The 24,333-nt window shown below is 41.6% G+C and overlaps 2 long non-coding RNA genes across 2 annotated transcripts in view; one reads left to right on the forward strand and one right to left on the reverse strand.

Annotated features, from left to right (window-relative positions):
- Nucleotides 1-24,333, reverse strand: part of LOC146673433 (uncharacterized) — a 461,960-nt gene that overhangs the window by 116,924 nt on the left and 320,703 nt on the right. The gene's annotated exons all lie outside the window — the stretch shown is intronic.
- On the forward strand, nt 4,369-9,280 carry LOC146673441 (uncharacterized). The gene is made up of 3 exons (XR_014910471.1): nt 4,369-4,383; nt 4,479-5,823; nt 7,604-9,280. It is a non-coding gene; the product is annotated as an uncharacterized LOC146673441 (long non-coding RNA).

Genomic DNA, 24,333 nt, shown 5'->3' on the forward strand with positions numbered 1-24,333 from the left:
TAATAATAATAATAATAATAATAATAATAATAATAATAATAATAATACAAAATCAAAAAACTGGGTCACCGACTGTTGGGAGCCTCTGTTCATGGTGGTGAGTTGCTCTTCGCAGCTCGCCCGTGTACACGTTTGATAAAGAAAGTAACTTTGTCTCATTGTGTCTTTATTTCTCCTGGGTTTTTGCAGAGTTTTCTCCCAACATTTCTTGGTCCTTCTGAGCCGGAGCGCCTCCATCGTGTCCCATCTCCGTGACCAGTCCACGTTGCTCGCCTGTCGACAGCTCACATACTAGGTGTGTGATAAAAGTCCAAGAGCGTTAAATTCGAGTCTTGGCCAACGTCTTAGAAAGCGACCCACGGCGGTGGGGCCCGATCGAGGTGGACCAGATCCGGAGACATAAAGACACAATGAGACAAAGTTACTTTCTTTATCAAACGTGTACATGGGCGAGCTGCGAAGAACAACTCACACCATGAACAGAGGCTTGGCATTTTTTATAGGCACAGATCACAGAGACAGTGAGAACAGGATAAGAAAATAATAAACAGATAAAATAAACAACTCCATATATGGTGCTAGTCTCGTCAGCAGAGAGCTGGGAGAGATAAAACAATCTAAAACAATATGTCCCAGAAACAAGATGTCTTTGCTGGGAAAGTCTAAAAGACACTTCTAAACTAATCTAAACACAGACAAAGGGCATCTTTGTACATTTAAAAGAAGGTAAAGAAACATAGAATCATTTTTCCTCTTACACCGACCCAGGACCGTGACATTTTCATAGTCAAATTGTTGTTTGAGTTTTTCAGTACATCCTCAGGCTCCTGTGCAACCTGTTCTTCTGTTTACACAGCAATTATGCAGACGGTTCTGGTTTCATTATAATGATAAGAATTTTTGTGTATTGATATTTACCTTTCAGTTTCACACACTTGTCATGTATCCTTCAGACACCCAGTTTATCTGCAGTGCACGTGTGACTCAACAAGGTGAAGCAGCCTCTTTCCTCAGCTGTGACTCAAACAGAGCTGAAATAAACTCTTTGTTCAGCAGTGCTTTATGGAACTGCTTCATCAGCCTGTCATATCTAACACAATCACAGTGCATACAATGGGGTAGCACTGGGACTAAAATCTAGCTGGGGGAGCCACAGAAAAGCAAGAAATGTGATCAGGAAAAAAATTGCATAATATTGGTCCATTAATATTGATAATCTGTGGGAGGAATTATCTTTTGGACATATTTATATTTAAAAAATCATAAAATGTAATACAAAAAGTTAAATTAACTATAACCAAGATATGGCCTGGAAAAACATGTTAAATGAAGCAAATATTCTAATCACTGCTGAGTTTGTCTGCCAATTAGAACAGAATTCATGTCAATCTACAGCTCGGCACCACAGAACAAAGTCTGTTCATAGCAGCCTATAAAACACATGAGGGGCGGAGTCTTGCTGTGTGTGTTGCATATGTACTTCTTGCATGTATACTGTCTTCCTGTCTAGCTTGGCTGCAAGTATTGCTACTTGATCTGAAACAGACTTTAGATCAGGGGACATCTCCTGACCAGGCTGGATTTTTTGGCTGTGCCTCAGATGAAGAGTGAAAAATCTGATTTCCTGTACAAGAGTAGGCTCCTTTGCATTGGCCTTGGTTGCACCATTTTGGCATCCACATGGTGTGGTTCATTCTTTGAGAAAAAAGACCTATCAGTCTCACCATTTCCTGTCATTAATATTCCTCCCTTGTTTGCTACTAATGAGCTGGTTTTGGAGCTCGCTGAAGGTCAGTCTCATCTTCACCTTCAAACTCAATGTTAGACTGAGTTTCTCCACCATGTGGAGCTACCATAGCTCTCCTAGTTGAGCAGATGGCCCAGGTACTGAAGATCAGAGTCCTATCTGCAGGGCCCTGGGTTTCAGTCTGCCCTAGATCACTTCCTCTGTGTCATTCCCCTTCACTATCTTCGCACATTTCTCTCTACTGTCTGCCCTGTCCTATCCAATAAAGATAAAAGGTCTCATGTTCTGAAAAGTCTTCCTCTTCATCAGCTTCCAAATCTTCCCCCCTTCTAAAATCACTGGCTTTCTCTAAGCAGAGAATATTTTCACAATGATGATCAATAACAGAAACAAAACTTTTTGGTACTGTAGAAGAAGGCCAGAGTTAAGGGTCACAGCAACTGTACAATTTTAAAATGCAGGTAAGGCTATGTAGAGACTGAAGGCCAGAATTTCTTTATATATAAATATTCAGTTATGATAACTTCTGTTTCCAGATGAGCTGTAGTGTCATTCCTATGTTCATTCAAGTGTTTTGTGAAACCAGTTTGTTGAGATTCATTCACGGAAAATAGCAAAAAAGCCCAGATAAAATCAGTTTGTTCCACATAACTGACATATAGAAACTGAGATAATAAAAAAACCATCTGTTTACAGGTGGACTGCTTCACTGAGTGAGCAGGTGGGCAGTGAATGGAAAAGAGAAAGCAAAAAGAAAGAAATTTAAACCAAATTATTGAATTGGTTTTAGTTGTTTGTTTGTTTTTTACTTAGGCACATCCAGCAAAACTCTCCCCCTCTTTCCTCTGTGTTTAGTTTTGGTATCTTATGCAAAATAAATAAAGTTTGAACACACGATAATATGATATAAATCGTTTAAATGACAGAAAATATAGATTTGTGCTGTAAAAGATCATTATTGTATGTTAATTATCTTAATTATGGGCAAAAAATTTTTGATCATTAAATGTCAAGCACACACTGTGCCTAATGAAACCTGTTAAATCTGTTTTAAAATAATCTGTATTACAAATATTTGTTTTGCACACATGACCTGTAAGCTCACAACACCCCAATGATCAAAACTGAGGCCACTGAATCCAGCCTCAAAAGAAAGATTTTAGAATCAAAGCACCCCCAAAGATTTCTTACTTTTTTGACTTTTTTTTACAATATATTAACATATTAATGTAATTTTTCATCTAATTCAATACTGTCATGGTCCGTGGTCCTGTGTGTGGAATGTGTTATGATATTTTGATACCACGGTTAGCATTTACAGAAGATTGTTTTATACAGGAAAACTGTTACTCAATATGGCCCATCTACTAGTTGTTTTTCTCTTTCTCTGTGACCCAAGAATTAATGTGTAAGACTCACAGGCTGGTACCCCAAGGTCGAAAACACCACAGAGACGAGACCACTTCCTTACTCCCATCCTCCCTTCCTTATCTCTTAGAAAAAGGCTCGTTAAAGGCCAGGTGGTTTGTTTCAGAATTCACTAATGAAAGAACTCTGTATTCTGTGTATTTTGCTGGGATGATCATAAATTGTAGCTGAACTGATAAACTACACACAGGATACTTCTTTGCTCACAAGGCAGGAAGACGTTTCCTTATTTGGTCTGTACCGGTTTGAACTGGGAAAGCTGACACACGAACCTTTTTTTTCCTCTATATAAACTGCTGTGTATCAAATAAACCTTTGAGTCGATTGGGAAGGCAACCTAAAGCAGTCTCTGTTTTCTTGTTCTCCCAAGCTGCTCCCGAGCTCGTACTAACACGCTGAATGGCATACCTGAGTGTTACTTTAAATAATTAGGAATCTTAGAAGGAAAGGACAGAACTCTGCTTATCGCTCACGCCACGGAGGAAACCCGGGACGGCAATTTCCTTCAATTTTGGTGTCAGAAGTGGGATGGCTGACAGAAGGTAAATACACGTCTTTCATATTTATATAAAGACCGTATTATGCCTCTCTCAGTGATCGATCCATAAAGAAACGGGATATGCTGACGAAGTTTCACTTAGTGATCCAGAGAGATACACTGACTGACTTCCTCAGTCCCCGAATAAAGTAAATTAACCCTTGTGTGGTGTTGGTGGACACAGGAAGTTGCCTGTTGTCTTGAATATTTTAATTTTGTTTAAGTTGCTCACTCAGAAAGAGTGACACAGGAAGTTGCCTGTTGTCTTAAATACTTCTCGTTAAGTGAGAAGTTGCTCACCAAAGAGTGACACAGGAAGTTGCCTGTTGTCTTAAATACTTCTCGTTAAGTGAGAAGTTGCTCACCAAAGAGTGACACAGGGAGAAGTTGAACGGGTCTCACAGACCCGATTACCATACAAGGGTTAAAAGCAGTAAATTAAAAGCAGAAAGACACAGGAAGTTGCCTGTTGTTTTACGAGAAGTTGCTCGTTAAGCGAGAAGTTGCTCGCTAAGTGAGAGTTGCTCACACAAACAAAAAATTGCTAGCAATAAATTTAAAGTGACCTCAGCTGTGCCGCAGCGAAAATACTAACATAAATCCTCCTAGCGTGTAAACCCCTCTGGAAATCACTGAACATGAGTCAGAATTATTCAAAGACCACAGACAGGTCCGATAAAAAATCTAAAGTACCTGTAAAACCAAAAATTAATAAAATTAAATTTAAAGTCTCAAACAACAGCTCAGTACGACTCCCATTTCCAGTTACGTGTAACCCACGTCCACGAATCGGCGAAGACTTCCATGATTACGTATCCAGAACATGCGGAAGTGCTTATGTGACTGACTTTGTTTACAACTTACGGACTGTGAGTACAATGCATTCTAATCTCTTTTCGGAGCCTTATCCCGAACGATTATCGCCAGAAACCAGGTCAGTAGAAATGTTGAATATCATTTGTGATAAGAAAAGTAGTCTGCTTAAAAAGTCCTGTAGAAAATATGATAGAATGCCGCGACGTGATGCATCAAATGTTACCGCTATGGACAAAAGGACCGGAACCAGGCGTAGATGCTTTAACATCAAATAAAACTAGTGCAGGCTCTAGCAAAGAACATAAACCTACCGCAGGAAAAGCTAGTCTTGCATGTTCAGCCATTCAGCCCACAGCCCCACCGCCTTACGAAGATGAGACTGAATTAATAGTTGCTGCCGCAGCCGCATGCAAACAACGTCAGCGCTTTGATCCAACCAGCTTAAAAGACAGTGACAAAAAACCTGAATCATATGCAACGGATCTTAGCCATCTCTTTAAACAGGATCAGGAAAAACAATATATACGCCGCGAGGAAGAATTAGCAGAACATAGAAAGAGAGAAAAACTTTTGAAAGAAGAATGTGAGGAACTTATGAAAAACAATTTAGACGTCTATGAAGAAAAACTTTTGCATCAGGCAGTGTCCACAATAGACACCCACATGAAACGCCACGATATCGTAGCTAGAGGTTTAGAGGTAGCTAAAGAAATACCTGTTACCCGAACTTTAATAAAGACTTATCTAAAAGGAAAAAAGGAAAAACAAAGCCGGAATGACAAAGGTCCTCACGCCAACACTCGCGGTAGTAAACAAACAGACCCAAAGCATGATAAAGCATCCACAACTGCAGAGTTTTTGTGGGTAAATAATGACAAAATCACCGATTTCTTTAAGAATCTAAAGAAATTCCTGCTAACAATGTCCAGAGACAAAATTGACTTAAATGCAGTAACTATGTGTAAACAGAAGCCTGATGAATCTATCCTAGTATTCATAAAACGCTTTATGCACTGTTGGACAAGCTAGAGGTGCAAATTTAGCTCAGTTTTCCAGCAGCCGCAGACACCCAGAGCAAAAATGAATTTGTGTATTTAATTTAACACAAAGTGTGAAATGTTTGCTGACACTGATAACAGCTTATGTTTTCTCTGCCCTATGTACCGACATGATGGAGAAGGAACATCCTCTGTGTCAGCTGGACCCTCAGCAGAGAATGAACTCAACATCCTTTTTGTCCGGTACTCTATGTCACACACTGTGCCAAAAAAACGTGTACAGACGCCACTAACAGGTAATCCCATGACTGGGAGCCACACTTTTGTTTTTCTCACACTTTTCAAAAACATGATAACTGCTCACACAAGTGAAGGTCAAACAGTGATTTTGTCACATAACTCAGACATAGGTTATGACATAACTACACCATGTCGTCACATAGATCTAACCTACCCTATCCACTGTACTATTTCTGCACTTACGTTGCCAGCTGAATACCAGAATATGACATTGTGGTCAAAAAGTGAGAATGATATAGGATTTATTGACTGTACACTTTATCACGTACACCTATTAAAACACAACAAGCCAGTATATGTCAAGCAACATCCCATTTCTGCCGAAAAAGCCGCAGCCCTAGATGTCATGATAGGAGATTTATTGACTACAGGAGTAATAAAGCCCACACTCCTGTCAATCCTGTGCCAAAGCCTAACAAACCTGGCGTATGGCGTTTCATACAAGACTTAAGGCAAATTAATGCAGTCAAGATTCCTCTGCCACCTCTCGTTTCAGATGTTCACAGCATATTGACATGCATTGCATACACATTTTACCGTGGTGGATTTATGCTCCGCTCCTTTTTCTCAGTACCTGTGACACACAGCCGTTATTTGCATTCACACATAGAAATAAGCAGTACACTTGGACTCGTTTGCCCCAAGGCATGATAGACAGCTCTGCTGCTTTCTCAATGGTGCTTCACTCCTCCAGGGCTGCACCCTGATCCACATGTGGATGACCTCCTCCTCTGTGCTCCGAGTGAAAAACTATGTCAAACTGCTAAACACATGCTTGTCCAGCACCTCGAAAAGACTGGCCAAAAAGCATCAGCAAAGAAAATGCAGTACTGTCAGACTTCTGTTCAATATTTGGGATTCACACTGTCTCACGGAAAACGTTTCATGACTGCAGACAGGGTCAAAGCTGTGACCTCCGTCCCTCGGCCTACTACACAGAAGGAAATGCTGTCCTTCTTAGGCATGGTGAACTATTGCAGACAGTGGATACCAGACTGTTCTTTTCATGACCACATTCTGCGTGACTGTTGTAAAAAAAAGACAAGCCTCCTCGAATACTGTGGTCCACAGAAATGACTGCCTCTTTCAATGCATTACAGGGAGTGCTGACCTCCGCCACTCAAAGGTGCTGCCTGAATTGTTCAGGAATGCCGGCCTGCCTGAGGGCAGTAGCAGCTTGCTCTATCATGATAAGGGACTGCGAGAAGCTCACACTCTCACATGACACTATTCTACACACCAATCACCAGGTCACGACCATTGTAGCAAACATAACTACACAACATATGCAAATCTCACTATAAAAGCGAGCAGCACACCTGATTCGCCAGCACATTTATTGATCCTATGCTGTGTTCTTCTGACCGACAGGATGGCTCAGACAGGCTTGACGATCATGACTGCATGACACGTATACAGGAATCCACAGCACCACGTCCAGATTTAGAGCAAACACCTATCCCAGACTCAGCCACGGTTTATGTGGACGGGTCCTGTTCAAGGCCGAGTGACAACTCATTTCTTTGTGGCTATTCAGTGGTAACAGTGCCTGACATCATACTAGAGGCTCACTCATTACCATTTCACTCAGCACAAAAAGCAGAGCTCATGGCTTTAATACGCGCCTGTGAGCTACATTTGGATAAGCGTATGACAATTTACGCAGACAGCCGCTATGCATTTGGCGTTGTGCATGACTTTGGCACATTGTGGAGACAGAGAGGATTTAGATCTGCTGATGGAAAATAAATTGCTAAATTCTGATTTTGTTCAAAGACTTTTTCAGGCTATACAGCTGCCATCGGCCGTTGCAGTTGTAAAAACGAAAGGACACAGTACAGCTGACACAGACGAAGCAACAGGTAATGCCTTAGCAGACGTGACAGCCAAGGCTGCAGCTGCATCACAGCTCCCACCTCCGCAGGAAGTATTATCTGTGCCCCTACAGCTGCCACTTGTTACACTCCCAGACTATTTAGAAACAAATGTTGATTTAAAATTCATAAAAGAGCAAGCCTCTGCATGTGATTACACCTATTGGGAGAATAATGACTGTACCTTAGATGACAGAGATGGCCTATACAAAATCTTAAGGGTTTGATTGCCCTCCCATATTCCCTGATGCCAGTCCTTGCCCGACATTTTCACTGTGTGAGTCATGTCGGACAAAGAGGGGTAATAGGGGCAATAAAATTAAGATTTGTAATTGAGAAAACATCACATGCAGTAAAAAGCATATTAGCAACCTGTTTAACATGTGCACGAACTAATGTAGGTAGCTCAAAAGCGAAACATCAGCATTTACCACAACCAGATTTTCCATTTCATACATTACAAATTGATTTTACACATATGCCAGCGCAAGGAAGCATCAAGTACTTACTGGTAATAGTGGATCAATTTAGTAAATGAGTAGAAGCTTATCCAACATCAAAAGAAACTGCAGAAGTAGTCTGTCAAAAGTTGAGCAATGAAATAATACCCAGATTCGGAATACCTCACCAAATTAACAGTGATAGAGGATCTTCATTCACATTAGAAGTAATTCAAAAGTGTGCTAAAACTTTAATGACCTGGGTCAAATTACTTCCTCAAGTCCTGTGTGAGATTAGAATGACTCCATCTACAGTAACCAAATTATTTCCATTTGAAATAAGACTATTTCCAACACCATGGTCAGCTTCCAGAGGGGCACCGCTAGTAGAAGGTGATGTATATTGCATTGTCCACTGATGTTCACAACCTGGTAGAAAAACTGAATAATAACTATCAGAAAGTTTGTCTCTCTCAGCCTTTCCCCTCCACAGTTCCACCAGTGGAGACAAGGAGACGCATGTTGGAGAAGCCACTAAAACCAAGGACTCTCTGGGAGGCCGCGCGTGTTCCAGCCCCAGACTGTACTGGCAGTGACGAAGAACCAGCATCCTTACGGACGGACAACCTCAGTGGATTCATGCCAGCAGGGTTAAGACCAGCCCAATCGGACCATCTCAGGCGTCGGATCAAGCAGACGACATCTCCGGCGAGCCAGCGCCCGGAACTAGAGCAAATAAACACACACGGGTAGATGACATCTCAGGCGAGCCAGCGCCCGGATCCAAAAGTTACATACACACACGCAATCACTGATTAACACACAACGTCTGAAAGAACAACAACAAGGTACTCAAACATCCAGCAGGAACAGAAAGCCAAAAGTACCACATGATGTCTAACCTGATAAAGCCAGACTCATTTCATCCTGATAATGGAGAAAATGAAATGCCCATTGTCATCACACGACGCTTATTCAATGTCTCTCGAACCTGGGACCAGGCCAGAAGACGACTGAAGAACTGTCTTTCTTATATATTTAGGTTATTTATCATATCTATCGCATTAACCTTAGGATTTCTCTTTGCTATTTTGTATTGTAAACTGCAACCATGTTCACATTTCTGCAGGTTATATTTTGCTGACTATACCTAATGCTCCATTTTGCAAGACACCTACTTAATGCACTCCTCACGCTCCCTAAAATCAGTAAATAGCAACATAGACGCCACTAATAAACCATTTTATGCACTCTCTAGAACAGGAGCTAACGCCTGGTATGAAAATGCCAGAACAGCCGCTCGTGATTTAGGAAACAGTAACTGTTATGTCTGTTCAAAGGCTAATCCAGAACAGGTAATAGTAGGATACCCCATATCCGGTTTCCCCCTCACTGAGGGACTAGAGAAAATCGGCGGAGATAATGCTCTCCTTAAAGACGCTTTACAGTTGACTCTGAGCCCTCTCGACTGCTTACTTAGACACACACACACACCAACTAACCCTGAGACTCCATTAGGCGAATTATTGAAGTTATCTAATGACACCGCAGGGACCTGCGCCCCAATGAAACGCCCTAAGACTAGGTTAAAACCCTCACTGCCCTTAGGACAGATCCCTCTCCATTTTAATACTAGTATGATATGTCTGCGCAGACTAAAGTTAACTGGCCCAGACACACACATAGATTATACAAAGGATAACTATACATTCTTCTCTGACTCCCCAGGTGCACGCTGTAATGAGACATGGCTAGCTGTCTCTGTGGCTGAAGTTTTATCATATCTGGAGGAACACACACACAGTTCAAGTTCGAGCAGAGAATCGATCATTGTTCCCCCAGACGGTGTCTTAAATGATACTGACTGGGGGGAGTTAGTTAAATCACACATGGTCACGCGCCTAACTAGAGCAATCCCACATGCTTATTGGATGTGCAATAATACTCTTAGATTAGCTTTACCTGTTAATTGGACCGGTACCTGTGGTCTAGTAACCGTTGATGTATGCTGTACTTTCATTCCCAATAATACCGCCCCTAACGGTTCATTCACACAAGCTATGAATAAACTTGAAGCATTGCAGATAGAACTAATTGCCAATACAGGTCACGGTCAGTGGCTACATAAGTGGCTACAGGACACGTTTGGGAGATGGAAGGAACTAATTGTAGCCTTTGTAACCGTTGCAGCATGTTTTTGATGATTATTGTCTGTTGTGTGGTACCCTGTGTACGTTCAATGATAACCCGTATAGCTACTAGTACAGCTACTTCAATGTATTTGCAATTGGCACAAATTGACCCAGATTATGTGTCAGATGTCATCGATGATGATCCTGATGTATGTATTGAGCATTAGATTGTGAATTACTCGATTGTTCAAGAAGAGTATGACGTTTTCTTCTCTTTCTTTTCTTCTTTTTAGAATTTTGATATTAAGCTTCCTCAAAGGACTAGTTACATTTATGATTTGTTTCACATTTATGATTTATCTTTATATTATGTTATTACATTCTGTCTTTATACTATGTTATCATTTCATGATAAAAGGGGAGAACAAAATTGAAGGAAATTGCCGTCCCGGGTTTCCTCCGTGGCGTGAGCGATAAGCAGAGTTCTGTCCTTTCCTTCTAAGATTCCTAATTATTTAAAGTAACACTCAGGTATGCCATTCAGCGTGTTAGTATGAGCTCGGGAGCAGCTTGGGAGAACAAGAAAACAGAGACTGCTTTAGGTTGCCTTCCCAATCGACTCAAAGGTTTATTTGATACACAGCAGTTTATATAGAGGAAAAAAAAGGTTCGTGTGTCAGCTTTCCCAGTTCAAACCGGTACAGACCAAATAAGGAAACGTCTTCCTGCCTTGTGAGCAAAGAAGTATCCTGTGTGTAGTTTATCAGTTCAGCTACAATTTATGATCATCCCAGCAAAATACACAGAATACAGAGTTCTTTCATTAGTGAATTCTGAAACAAACCACCTGGCCTTTAACGAGCCTTTTTCTAAGAGATAAGGAAGGGAGGATGGGAGTAAGGAAGTGGTCTCGTCTCTGTGGTGTTTTCGACCTTGGGGTACCAGCCTGTGAGTCTTACACATTAATTCTTGGGTCACAGAGAAAGAGAAAAACAACTAGTAGATGGGCCATATTGAGTAACAGTTTTCCTGTATAAAACAATCTTCTGTAAATGCTAACCGTGGTATCAAAATATCATAACAGAATGTGTGATGCGCGGGTAGCCACACCCCCAGGCTGGGCCATCACCGGCACACCTGCTCTCCATCGGGGTGATTACCTGAAGAGCTACTTAACCCGCCGCTGACGGATGCTCCACGCCAGTCCGTTAATCACCTCTCTGTGGTAACTAGACTCCCACGAAAGCGTTGCATTCATATCTTGTTGGAGCTGCGTTAAATCTGCCTACTTGTGTCTAGGTTTCGATCCGGCGTTCAGCGTCTGCCACCTGCCTGTCCTCCTGCTCAATTGGACCACCCAGTACATCATCTGGCCCATCCACTACCTCCACGGATTTCCTTCTCTCGGACTTCCCTCCCGAGCTCCCACGGTCCCGCTCTAATCGTAAGCCAACCGGTCTAACTCAGTTTTGATGTGTTTCCTCCGCTTCCCGGCTCCCTAGTAATCTTCTCCCCTTTCTGTTGCAGCCTCCCATGGTCCCAATTCCGGCTTCCTCGCATCATTGTTTCCCCAGGTTTTTTAGTTCCTCGTTTTTCTCCTTTGGTTTTCCCGGGTCGCCTTTTGTTGTTATAATAAAGTGTCATTTTCTGCTAGTGCTTGGGTCTGCGTTTGGATCCTTTTGTGCACGCGTGCTGCGGCGCATGACAAATACAATCTATTTGTGTATGATTGTCAGTCCGAAGAGGGAGAGAGGAAGGAGGGGAATGTGAGGAGAAAGAACAAGGTCAGGAAGAACCAGGTAAGAAAACAGATATGGTTCAAATACTGTTGGAAAAGCAATAAATAAATCTTTGAGGAAAAAAAAACGATGACCCAGGCACAGAGAGACTTGATGAATTTAAGAATCTTATGATTTAATAAAAAAATTTGCAGACTTGCACAGAGATGGTAAAATTATGATGACTGATAACGGAGAAGAAGACAACAGACGACGAGGACAGGGAGGAACAGGGGTTTAAATGCACCAAGGAGACAGTCAGAGGGAACTCGGGACAACTGGAGACATTTAAGGATGCAGGGACTGACAGAGATGGGGAAGAAGTCTCATCGTGACGAGTAAAGTTTATCTTGCCTGACTGGGCAGCTCTCCTGGTGCTCAGCACCCCCAAAGCTCTGATCCTAGAATCGCCCTTGTCAGTGAGTAAAGCAGAGTACAAGTACTCAGTTACAATCAGCAGCCTGAAAGCTTAGACTCTACGGTGTTTTCACACCGAACGCAATAGACACGACCAAAATGCACCAGACGCTTGACGCATGCACATTCACATTCACATCTCGACGCGTGTCCAACGCGAATTATTCGCGTGAAGCGGAAATGTGGGAGGAAGTAGTGCCAGACGGTATGGTTGCAAGATGGCAGCTGTCGAGCTAGCGTTTGAAGAGAGAGTCTCCCTTCTCTATCTACTGTGGAGAGCAGAGCAGCGGCGTAAAGGACGTCCTCGCCGTACCTGGGTCCATCAGGTCCTCCAGAAGCGTGAGCAGTTTGGTGAGTTTCACCACTTGCTCCAGGAGCTGCGTCTGGTTGACCGTCTTTCCCTCACCCAGTTTGAGGAGCTGCTGTCCCACATCGGTCCAAGCATCGCCCGCCTAAACACCAACTACAGGCGCTCAATCCCACCTGCAGAGCGCCTGTCCGTCTGCCTGCGGTTAGTAAAAGTGTTTAATACGGTAGTCCTTTATTGATATCTGTGCTAATATATGCTAAACTATCCGTTTATACACTGCTAACATGGATGTGGTATGCTATCAATGAATGAAAATTTGAAATCGCCGGCGACTTCCCCACGACGGCGCTGAGCCACCCACAAACCTCTAAAGAGCGTTCCTGCCTTTTTAAAAATTTTCTCAATAAATGGAGCTTGCCTCCAAAATAAACTAACCTCTCTTTATTCTCTTCAATAATTGGTCTTCGCTATGTTCCTATATAGTAGTATATTTTTTTCATTAGTATAATATGAAATAAATTCTACATGTGCCAATATTTGCTGTGTAGTAGAACTGAGACATTAGTCATTACAAAAATTAATTTCAATTTATTTCAAATAATATTAAAATTCTCAAACAGAAAAACATTAAACATAAATATATAAAATATAAGTATTTACAGTGAGACAGGAATAAAAAGGATCCATCTTAAAGCGGAAGAGCCTGGCAGGTAGCTCCATGCCCTCCTGGGTTTTAAATGCACCTTAGAACACACATGCATCAACACTACAATGAGCGGGTGGAGGGAGGTTTGGAGTCTTCTCTCACCCCCATTCTCTGCGGCCTGCTGGAGCGGGGGGGCTAGGAGGAGTTGGCCGTCCGGCTGCGGTCTGGGGTGTGGGGCCTCCCTGCTGCTGCGGAGTCGGGGCGGTCTGCCTCTCCCCACCGCAGGGAAAAGGGTAACACCACCTGGGTCTGGGTGCGGTTCCCCCCTCCAGGGGCAAGGGTACCTAGACCCGGTTCGTAGAGTACGCTTGGGGAGTGTGATCGTGTATACAGCGTCTCTTTATGTCTGTCTCCACGTTGGTTGAGTGTGAAGTGCACATGAGAGCATGAGGGTGGGAATGGATGTTTGTGTCTGTGTGTGCCTGTATGTTTGTGTCTATATGTCAGGTTGGGTATCAGACGCCACCTCTCTGGGGACATCTCAGGCCCTCCAAGGTTTGGAGGCCTATCTCCACCCACCACCACTTCCCCTGCCGGTGGCGGACTCCCTCAGGTGTCGGTGCGTTGGTGGTTCTTTGTATCTGGGGGTGGGCGTCCGGGTACACACCGGCTCACTCCTTGGCGGCCGCTTATTGGGGCTCGCTCGGGCCACTTCGGAGGTGGGGTGCCCCCGGCCTCTCGGCCTGGGGCTCGGTCACTCAGGCACAGCTGGCTGCCGGCGGAGCTCACTGCAACTCCCCCTGGCTTCTGCTCCGCGGCTGCTGAATGAGCCCTCATCTGGGACTCTCCTCAGCTCTTTCTGGGACAGTGGCGCGGCTGCCCCTCTGTGGGTCTTCCCTGGTCTCTTGTGTTCTGGGGGCCTCTGGATGTCTGGAGTTTTGATCTCCTCCATACCTGCTTGATACCATAAAGGACAGGGCTGTGGCTCCCCACACTCCCTAGCAGATCATTACATGGAGAAATCTTTGGAATGCAAGCATGCTGATCCACACAGGTATACACACAGGTGTACGCATGGGTATTCACAGACGCGGACTACAGCTTTCTTGGCTGCTGCCTCAAAGCACACTGTGCGCTGTCTATCTTGCGTGCTGCACAATATCGTTTATTATTTAGTAACTATTGATATCTATGGCTAGCTAGTTTATTGTGATGGTGCTTTTTTTTTTCTCTTATTATGTTGCTCTTAGTTGTTTGCTGTCTCCTCTGTTTTTTTTTTCTCCATACAGGTGACCCAGGAGTTTTGTTTTTTTTTGTTTGTTTGTTTTTTTCTCTCTTCCCCCCCTTCTCACCGTCTCTTCTCCCCTTTGGTTTTCTTTCTTTCTCTCCCTCTCTTTCTTTCGTTCTTTCCCCCTGTCCTATCCCACAGTCATGTCTGTCCCGTTTGCAACTGAAAATAAAATAAATTCATAATTATAATAAAGGTCAATCAAATGGACCAATATGGCAAGGCCATGATGAGCCACTTGGTAAAATAAATCCGCTTGGCATCTTTCTTGGCCTCAAGACAACAATTCTGATGGCTATAGATCCAAACGGGACACAAAAAAAAAAAAGCGGAAGAGCCTCAGGGAGAAGGAGGAGAAAAATAAGAACATTGTTTCTGCCCTGGAGAGCCTGCTGCCTCATCATAAAACTACTGATCGCTAGGGTCCAATGTTTCCAAATTTAACACAGCTGTGCTGTTTTCAAAAACTAACTTATAAATTTGAAATGTCACTAATTCTCTCGTCTGAGGTGGCATGCTCTCCAGAGCAGGAACAAGGCAGAGGAGGAAATGCTCCATTGGAGACGGGCGTGGCCTCTTCAGGGACTCCAGGATGGCCAGCTCCACCGCTGATGGACCGTCCTGGGACCCATCCCTCATCCGCCTCAGAGCTGTCCTCCTCTGTGGGCCTGTAAAACACAGCACAAAACAACACAAAGAAATGAGAAGGCTGCTACTAGATTTTCATTTTCAACATTGAGAAAAAAAACAGGATATAAACAGATTGTGTTGCGACTTTCATCCGTAAATAAAGCCGCGGCCGGCTGAGTTGGTTGTGTCCCTGTGACGCGCCTCCAATAATCCATAATGAGTCGAACTTGTACTTTGCGCATTTATTTTAAGAACAAAACAAGAACAAACATTTGCGCTTTCAATCAATTTCCAACTAGCGCATGGATTAACTGCTGTGCCACAAAATGACAGTCAACAGAAAAGTTTGCCCACAAACCACTCACCCAACACACCTGCTGCGAACACCGACATCAGGTAAATAGACTGTGACCACACCCACATACCATCACCTGAGACGCAGGTAAAGCTATACACCTGTGCCACCAAAACAAAAAGGAAAAACATAAACATTGACTTTGGCTCTTACAGATTGGTTGTAGATATTTAGTAAAGGTGATCACAAGGGAATTCAAGTGAGTAAAAAGCTATCAGTGCTTGATGTACATACCTGTGGTGCACACAGCAGCAGCGGAGGGACCAGGAACTGGAGAGCCAGGAGAAGCAACAGTGGATGCTCTGCTGCAGAATCAGTTGGCTCTATCAAGAACAGGTTGAATATAATAATCATAGAGTATACAGTGGTCTCTCATTTATTGCAGCAGGGGTTATAACTATCTTTCTCCAAGCTCGGTCCTTCATATTCCTGTCTCTGTACAGAAAGCAGCTGGTGTCATACAGCTCTGGGTTGTTTGCTACAGCATTGATGAGACTTTCCTCCATATTGAATGAAGTATGAAGGGCTTTGGCTGGATCTGCCCCTTTGACCTAGGTCAGAGCCACGTCACCAGGCTCCTGATTGGTTGTCGCGGCCCGATTTGACGCTGGAGTTCAGATTTTTCCAACTTGAGCGGTAGACGCGATACGCGCGAATGCACAAAATGCAACACAAAAAGTGACGCGCCAGACGCGCTACTTTGACACGCGTTTTCGCGACGCAAATCTGCTTCTGAATTTTCGCGGAACCCGCAATTGCGTGTCATTGCGCTTCTCCATTGACTTTACATGTAAACCTGACGCTCTGTTCGCGTCTTTCACGTTCGGTGTGAACACACCGTTAGTGTGTATGTTGGCACCTCCTCATGCACACACATCAGCAGGGGCAGAAATTTATGAGTGAAAGGTCAAGTTAAATTTCTAAAGTCAAAACTGGTTATGAAGAAATCACACCGTTTTAAGAAAATAATATCAGAAGTCTGACTCACATGTTCATGAGTTTGTAGCTGATGAAACACCAACACACCTCAGCTCTGTTTTCATCTTAAATTACTGAGTGAGACACTGAACAAATATGGCCAATGGTCCATGCCGAAATTCATTGTTTAAAATACTTTTCTGTGTGTCTGACTCCTAGTTTAAAAAACAACAACATATTTTTAGTTTACAATTACAAAAACATACAATAATTAGCAGTAACTCACATTATATTTTTTATTTCATACAAGAAATACATAATACCTATAACTTATTAATCATATTTATATGTTTATAGAATCAATAAAAGACATTTACAAAAACAAGAAAGGACAAAAGAATATAGTTACAGATTTCACCGCGATATCAGATATATTTTCTGGGGACCATTCGGGCATTAAAAACATTCTGGACCTAACATTAATATTGATCTTTTAAGTTTCTGGGTTTTTTTTTTTTAATCTAATGTATCAGTAATTAAAAAGAATATATGTGAGGTAAATGGAATAAAACACCTGAAAAAAACTCATGTAAAGTGATCACAGGAAACACACTCCTCGGCAGAAGGACAATTAGTTCCCATATCAGTTATTGGTTAAGCCCTTAAGACCTACCATAGAACCAAGTCCGCCAGAGCTTATATTATATTTTTACATGCTGTGGAGCCATTTTTGGGAGCTTTTTAAGTTGCTATACATCAATACAACCATTATAGCCCAGATTTTAATAATATGTATTCATTAAGTGCATAGTAAAAAAGTTGCACAAAATAGTTTTCCACCACAGGAAATTTATTTTGAGTGTCTTCATAGTTTTATTTTTGAAATACACCAATTTTTATACACTGCAGGAAAAACGAAAATAAATATTATACTGCAAATTTGCAAAAAAGCAGCATATGCATCAAAATAAACTATTTCCAGCAGTGCAATATGAGTCCTAAGCATCCCAGAAAAGACACAGAAAGTCATAAAGTCAAAGATAACTTTTAAAAACACCAGTATAGGCCCTGAGGCCCTGATGGTAAAAAAAAACTACATTTCCGCGAAAATGACGTCACTTCCGGTTTCGGGCAGGTCATGGCGGACATGCAAAAGTTCGCGCTGATGTCTATTCCAACGTAGGAAGTGTTATGAACAGCTGATCGGATCGGCAAAGCGTGTTTCTGGAATATTATGTTTTTGTTGCTGCAAGCGCTTTTTATGCAGTTTTTGCAAAGCTATATGTGGAAGGAAACTGTGACCTAGGACAAGCTGATGGCATAAGATGTAAGTACAACTCCTCCGGTTTCATATGCAAAAAAAAAATATTGCGCTAGCTTACGTGGTTGCAGTGCTACCGATATTTAAAAATAGTTACGCAAAACAGAGCGTGCTGCTCCGATCGGTTTTAAAGGGTTAAACTAGATTGTTTTGGTTGTTTATTTCCTGACGTCGGTGTCATTTATTTTTAATGAAGCACAAGTGTATTTCAACTCAGTAAATATCCACTGATCTTCTACTGTATAACAGAACGAGGAGAATCTTAGATTGGGTGTTTCAGTATCAATCCGCAGCCGAGTAAATAACTTCGCACCATTGATGGTCACATATCTAGAATAACATTATATCAGAATCAGAATCAGAGAGACTTTATTTATCGCCAAGGGGCAATTAACAAACAACCGAGCAGCATACGTTGAAGATAAGGACAATGAGAACAGGCAATAGGAGTGAAATAATAAATACACAGAATATACAGTATATACAGTTCTAAATTTACACAGTTTTAAAATTAAAGTGGCTGAAGGTGAATAAATAACTGCAAGTGAATAAAAGTGAATAAAGTGTCAGTATTGTGGTAAGAGTTTAGTTTATGTTTCTGGTGTGGGAAATGGTCTTATCAGCTGGAGTTGAAAAGCAGAGTGGCTTTGGAGACAAAGGTGGGTCTCCTCCTCTTAGTCCTGCAGGAAATGCAAGGGAGGCGTTGCCCAGAGGGGAGCCATTGAAATGCGGGGTGAAGAATGTGAGCGGGGTCGCTGATGATTTTGGCTGCCTGTCTAAGGGCCTGTTGGCTGAAAACCTGTGCCAGAATTCTGACAGGCAGGCCAATGATTTTGGCACACGCTGCTGCAGTGTGCTGCAGTCTGTTCCTGTTCCTGGATGTTAAACTTAATTGTTACACCTGGTACACAGTTTTTAACTCTCAGGGATGCCGAAGGTTCGTTTGACTTTGGGACCTGAAACAGACGGACTTTAGGACCCAGATTACTCCGCAAGGCTCCTGACTACAGTAGCCGTAATGCTTCGACAATCCATCAAGCACTGCGGCTTCGTAGCTACCAAAGTCGTACTAAAACATTTTTTGACAGACATTTGAGCGCCACATACGCCATAAACTCGGTTTGAGGTCAGTAAGCACAACCAGAGTTCATAAATAAGGCTGATTATAAGGTGCACTGTCGATTTTCTGAGAAAATTAAAATTAGAGGATTTTAAGTGCACCTTATAATGTGGAAAATACAGTATATAGCCATCAAATCACAACACCAGTTGCTTCAAGGCGCTAATATTGTAAAATAAAGATTCAACAATAGTAAATAGAAAACCTCAACAATCTCATGACCCCCTATGAGCAGGCACTTTGGTGAAGTTAAAACACACAGAGACAAACTGAAGCACTAAGGGGTTAAAAGCAATCAATCACTTTTATCCTCAAGCTCATCTTTAAACATGAACAAATCTGACTTAAAAACAGCCACAAATAAAGTTTTAAATGAGTTATCCTCTCTGTAAAACAAATGATGTTAATATCAATTAAAAAGTGGTGTCAGATCGACAGTACTGATTTTCTTGGACTAAAGTCTGTAGCAAAGAAACTTTGCTGCTTTCACTTTCACCTCCAGAAGCGTCCTCCTTTTCAGACCCTGTGTTTTTCCAGAGAGAACAGAAAGTATCTGCAGAATCTTTTTTTTCTCAAAACAAACTCATGATTCAAACTTTAAGAATCGAAAGAATGTCTCACTGCCTGAAGGCAGATTCTGAATGTTAAAAATGTTGATAAGCTTGTTTTTCAATCTATACACCTAAAAACCACAAACCAGGCGAGACATTTGGGTGTAGTGATGGATGCAGACCTAAACTTAGAAACATATTAAGACAATAACAAAGTCAGCTCACTATCACCTCAAGAATATATCAAGGATAAAAGATCTGATGTCTCAACAGGACCTGGAAAAACTAGTCCATGCATTCATCTTTAGTAGGCTTGATTACTGTAACAGCATCTTTACAGGTCTACCTAAAAAATCAGTCAGACAACTACAGCTCATTCAGAACTCTGCTGCTCGAGTCCTCACTAAGACCAAAAAAGTGGACCACATCAGTCCAGCTCTGAGGTCCTTACACTGGCTGCCTGTCCGTCAGAGGATAGACTTTAAAGTTCTGATGCTGGCCTATAAAGCTCTGAATGGTTTAGGACCAAAATACATCAATGACCTCCTGACCCAGTATGAACCATCCAGATCCCTCAGGTCATCTGGATCCGGTCTTTTATCAGTTCCCAGAGTCAGAACCAGACACGGGAAAGATGCATTCAGCTTTTATGCTTTTTTTTTCAGGAAGCTAAAGCTGGATCTTATATTTACAGAATACATTTTAACTCACGAATTTAATAAGAAGATTTAAAATTTCAAGTGTGGAGACCAAGCGGTGAACCGGACTCACAGATTTAAATATTCTTGCTTATTTTAGTGGACCACAGCCTCTCTAGGTGAGCTGTTTCCTCAGGAATCTGTCTGAGTGACATCAGAAAAGTTTTCTTTGTTTTTTAATTATTTTCTTTTCACTGCCTTGAATCATCCACAGATCCACACTTATCACACGTCCTTTATTCAAATGTCAGTGTATGGCATTAATTCCATTCCCATTTATTTCTTCCCCTCTGTTCTGTGATTGTTATGTGCATGGTTTTGTGTATTAACAGTTCTACTCCAACTCTCTCTCTCTCGAGAGAGAGAGAGAGAGCAACATTCACTCAAGTCTGTCGGGTGGAAAGTTTCTAGCCTTCATTCACTGATTTTAAATCTTCCAATGACAAATTCCACTGTGTGTGTCTCAGATGGATTAACAGAAGAAAACATGACGACTGTCAGCCTGGGGTGTGTATTTACAGGAAATCTAAGGAGGAACAAAGAAACATTCATCTCTCTGACAGGCAGTAATAATGTCTTTGTTTCACTGTCAAACAGTTCAACACCTTATGGGTGAGTTTGTTTCTCACACGCACCTGAAGATGAAGGCACACAGAGTAATCACTGCAGCACCCTGCTGTCTCTAAAGCTGTACATATGTGTGATAAATGTTGTCACTAAAGGCAAAAGCAACTGCTTCTGTGTCACTCTTACACAAAGGTACAGCAGACGCTCCACTTCAGTTTAAAATGTCTTTTAAACTGAAGCTTTTTTATTCGATAATACTAAATAATTCTAAATGGATCTGAATAAAGATATTATAAATGCAAAGAAGAAAATATGAAAATGCATGTATGATCAAATGTAAACATGTATTTCATCACATGGTTTGTGTGAAGTCAGTGCAAGCCAGATTTTGGCTGGTGTGATGGAGAGAGCTCTTCTTATGAGGAAAACCAGAGTATTAGTTTTAACATTTAATAACTTATTTTTCATCATTTTTATTTTTCATCCATATATGTTGAGTTAACATATATTAAGATAAATATGCATGTCTGTGTTTGCTTTTTAAAAAAGATCACTTTCGGGTTTTGGTTTTTTTTCGCTTTTTAATATTTCGAATGAAAGCTTCAGCTGTGAGGAGTGAGGACACCTCAGCGGAGGAACAAATAGTTCCCATATCAAATATTGCTTAGAATAGATCAGTTTGTCTGTTTTACTTTCTTCTATTTTCATTGTTGGTAATGAAAATAAAGATTCTAATAAGTGATGTTATACACTGATTTTCTAATATTCTGATCAATAAAGTGAAACATGTTGAACAGATGTTTCCGTATCAATCTGCAGTCGAGCATAAATAACCCACGCAGTTGCTCGTCCCCGTGATTTTATTAAGATTTTGACTATTTTCTTTATAAACTTTACAATAATGCTGGACTGTTCTGAAGGAAAGGCGAATCTACTGTTGTGGAAAAATTCTAGTTTATCCTCACATTTAGATTTATGTGTTCAGAATTTCACTGTAGGATTTGGTATAACCTTTGTTTGCTTAGATTAGATGCTTAGATGTGTGAATGTGTCAGTATGACCTTGTAAAGAACTGATTTTCTAGGCCTAACAATGTTTTATTATGTTATCTGCTAACTGTTAGGGCTTAGAAGGATGAAAGTCCCAAGATGACCGGTGCCAGGAGCTTCCTGGGAAAAGATAGTGAGACGTCCCAAGGGCAGAGCTGGTATGACTGTGAACTGTAACGTTTGATGCGTGTGATTGGCTCTCCTGCGCGCAGTAATAAATAGCTTGACCACAGCTCCTTCCATGTTGCAGACTTTATTTACAAATTTCCACAACATTAATCTGGGTGACATCCAAGTTGGTGTGGCTGCAGTCTCTCTCTAATTTGTTATTTCACCTGTATTCCAGTTTCTTTTCAGTTATCTAGTTATTCGGTCAGGCCTAGTTTGCAGTTTAGTTCATGGTGTATCAGTTTCCCCTTGTGTCATGTCTAGTTTCCTTGTTTCCTGTTTTATTTTGTAAAAGGTCTTGTGTTCTGTGTTTAGTTGTACTCTCCCCTGTCCTGTCATTAGGTTCATGTATGTCAGCTGTTTGCCCTCGTGTGTGTCCTCTTCCCCTAATCACCTCCTGTGTATTTAAGTGCTCTGTTTTCAGTGTGTCATTGTCAGGTCGTCTGTTTTCCTTGCCATAGTCACGGTCACTGTCATAGGTTTCTGTTTAGTTATTGCTCTTGTGCTGCCCTCGTTCTTGTTTGTTTTATTGGTGTTCATCAGCCACGATAAAAGGCTTGCTTTTTGTTTAAGTTCACTCCCGTCTCCTCACTTGTGTTTGCACCTGGGTCCACCACACACTCCTCCGCACGGTCTGTCTCCACAAACTGTGACACACTTATATATTGCCTATTTAAAAGAGTTTATTTTTGCATGCAGAGAGCAAAGTAAACTGGAGCTTGATGGCAAATTTTGTGGAATTTGTGGACTAAAATGATTGGATGAAAAAATATTTCCATTATTTAGCTTATGACGTTAGCTAATTGATTTAAGAACTGCTTAAGAGGTCAAGAGCAAGCCAACACTTGTGAACACTTGCCTACCCTACACGTTTACTGAGCAGTAACACTTCTGTTTAGATTATTTTGAAGAATGGGGTTGGGGGGGGATTGCCATTTTTGCTATTACTGAATTCTTGCACTGTTTCTTCTCTGACTCTAGATTAGCAGTGTTGAGAGGGCTTTCTATGTATCTGAGAAGTTGCACTTTGTTTTTTAACCTCTCTACTTTGGGTACATTATGTCAGACCACAAAAACATCACAGCTGAATCTGGACAGAACATCACTCTGAAATGCTGAGCTTCAAACACCTCCGTACTAAATTTAAAGTGAATAGGATCTGACCTGATGCCTGATGAATACATTTTTTTAAGACGTGACAGGCACATTGACCATCACGACCAGCATGATACCTAAATCTAAATATCACAACCCAATATTACACCTCACTTACTTACATTTATGGCTCATCAAGATGACCTCTGCTGTAGAAGAGGTGTGTGTCCAACTTCATGGTGGAGGGGTTTGTGAGCTCAGACGATCCTGGGAGCTGAGTTGTCTGGAGCGTTCAGCTCCTGATTAGGGTCTCCCATGACAAACAGGTCCCAGGTGATGAGCCAGACTAAGAGCAATTCATGTGCACTGCAGCACTGATCAGTATGTAAATACTTCATTTGTTGCTTTTTTGATCAGATCAGCAAACTTGGTTGTTTGTAAGAACAAGTATCACTGATATGGAGTTTTTTTTATGTTTTACATAAATACTTAGGACTGCTAGTTTCCTATTGGCATTTTCTCATTTAAACCTTGGTGACTTAAAAGTTTAGCAGCAAGACACTTGTTTCCTTTTTTCCATTAAACATTTCTTTCAGTCATCTGTGTTTATCAGAGCGATATGTGACTAATTATTTATTCAATAACCAGGAAGTACACAAATACAAGATTAGATACTTTATTTATCAAAGATACATAATTACACATTGATACAATGAAGGTGTCTATAAAAATTACACACATGGTGTAAGAAAAACATTATAACATACAAATAAGTGTTTTGATATGATAATCTGACATACTTTAAAAGCATAAATGGTAAATGGCCTGCATTTGTATAGCGCTTTACACTACATTCAGTCATTCATCCATAGGCAATGGTAAGCTATGTTGTAGCCACAGCTGCCTTGGGGCACACTGACAGAGGCGAGGCTGCCGGACACTGGCGCCACCAGGCCCTCTGACCACCACCAGTAGGCAAACATGGGGTTAGTATCTTGCCCAAGGATATTTTACATGCAGCCAGGAGGCAGCCTGGGATCGAACCACTGACCTTCTGATTAGTGGCTGACCTGCTCTGCCACCTGAGCTACAGCCATAAGAATAAACGTTTTAAAAAATCATGTTCTTTGATGATCACATTACATGTAT

This window comes from Rhamphochromis longiceps, linkage group LG3 (genome assembly GCF_057381845.1).
Source record: "Rhamphochromis longiceps isolate RC_006_pf linkage group LG3, R_longiceps_female_GT1.1, whole genome shotgun sequence".
Taxonomy (NCBI): domain Eukaryota; kingdom Metazoa; phylum Chordata; class Actinopteri; order Cichliformes; family Cichlidae; genus Rhamphochromis; species Rhamphochromis longiceps.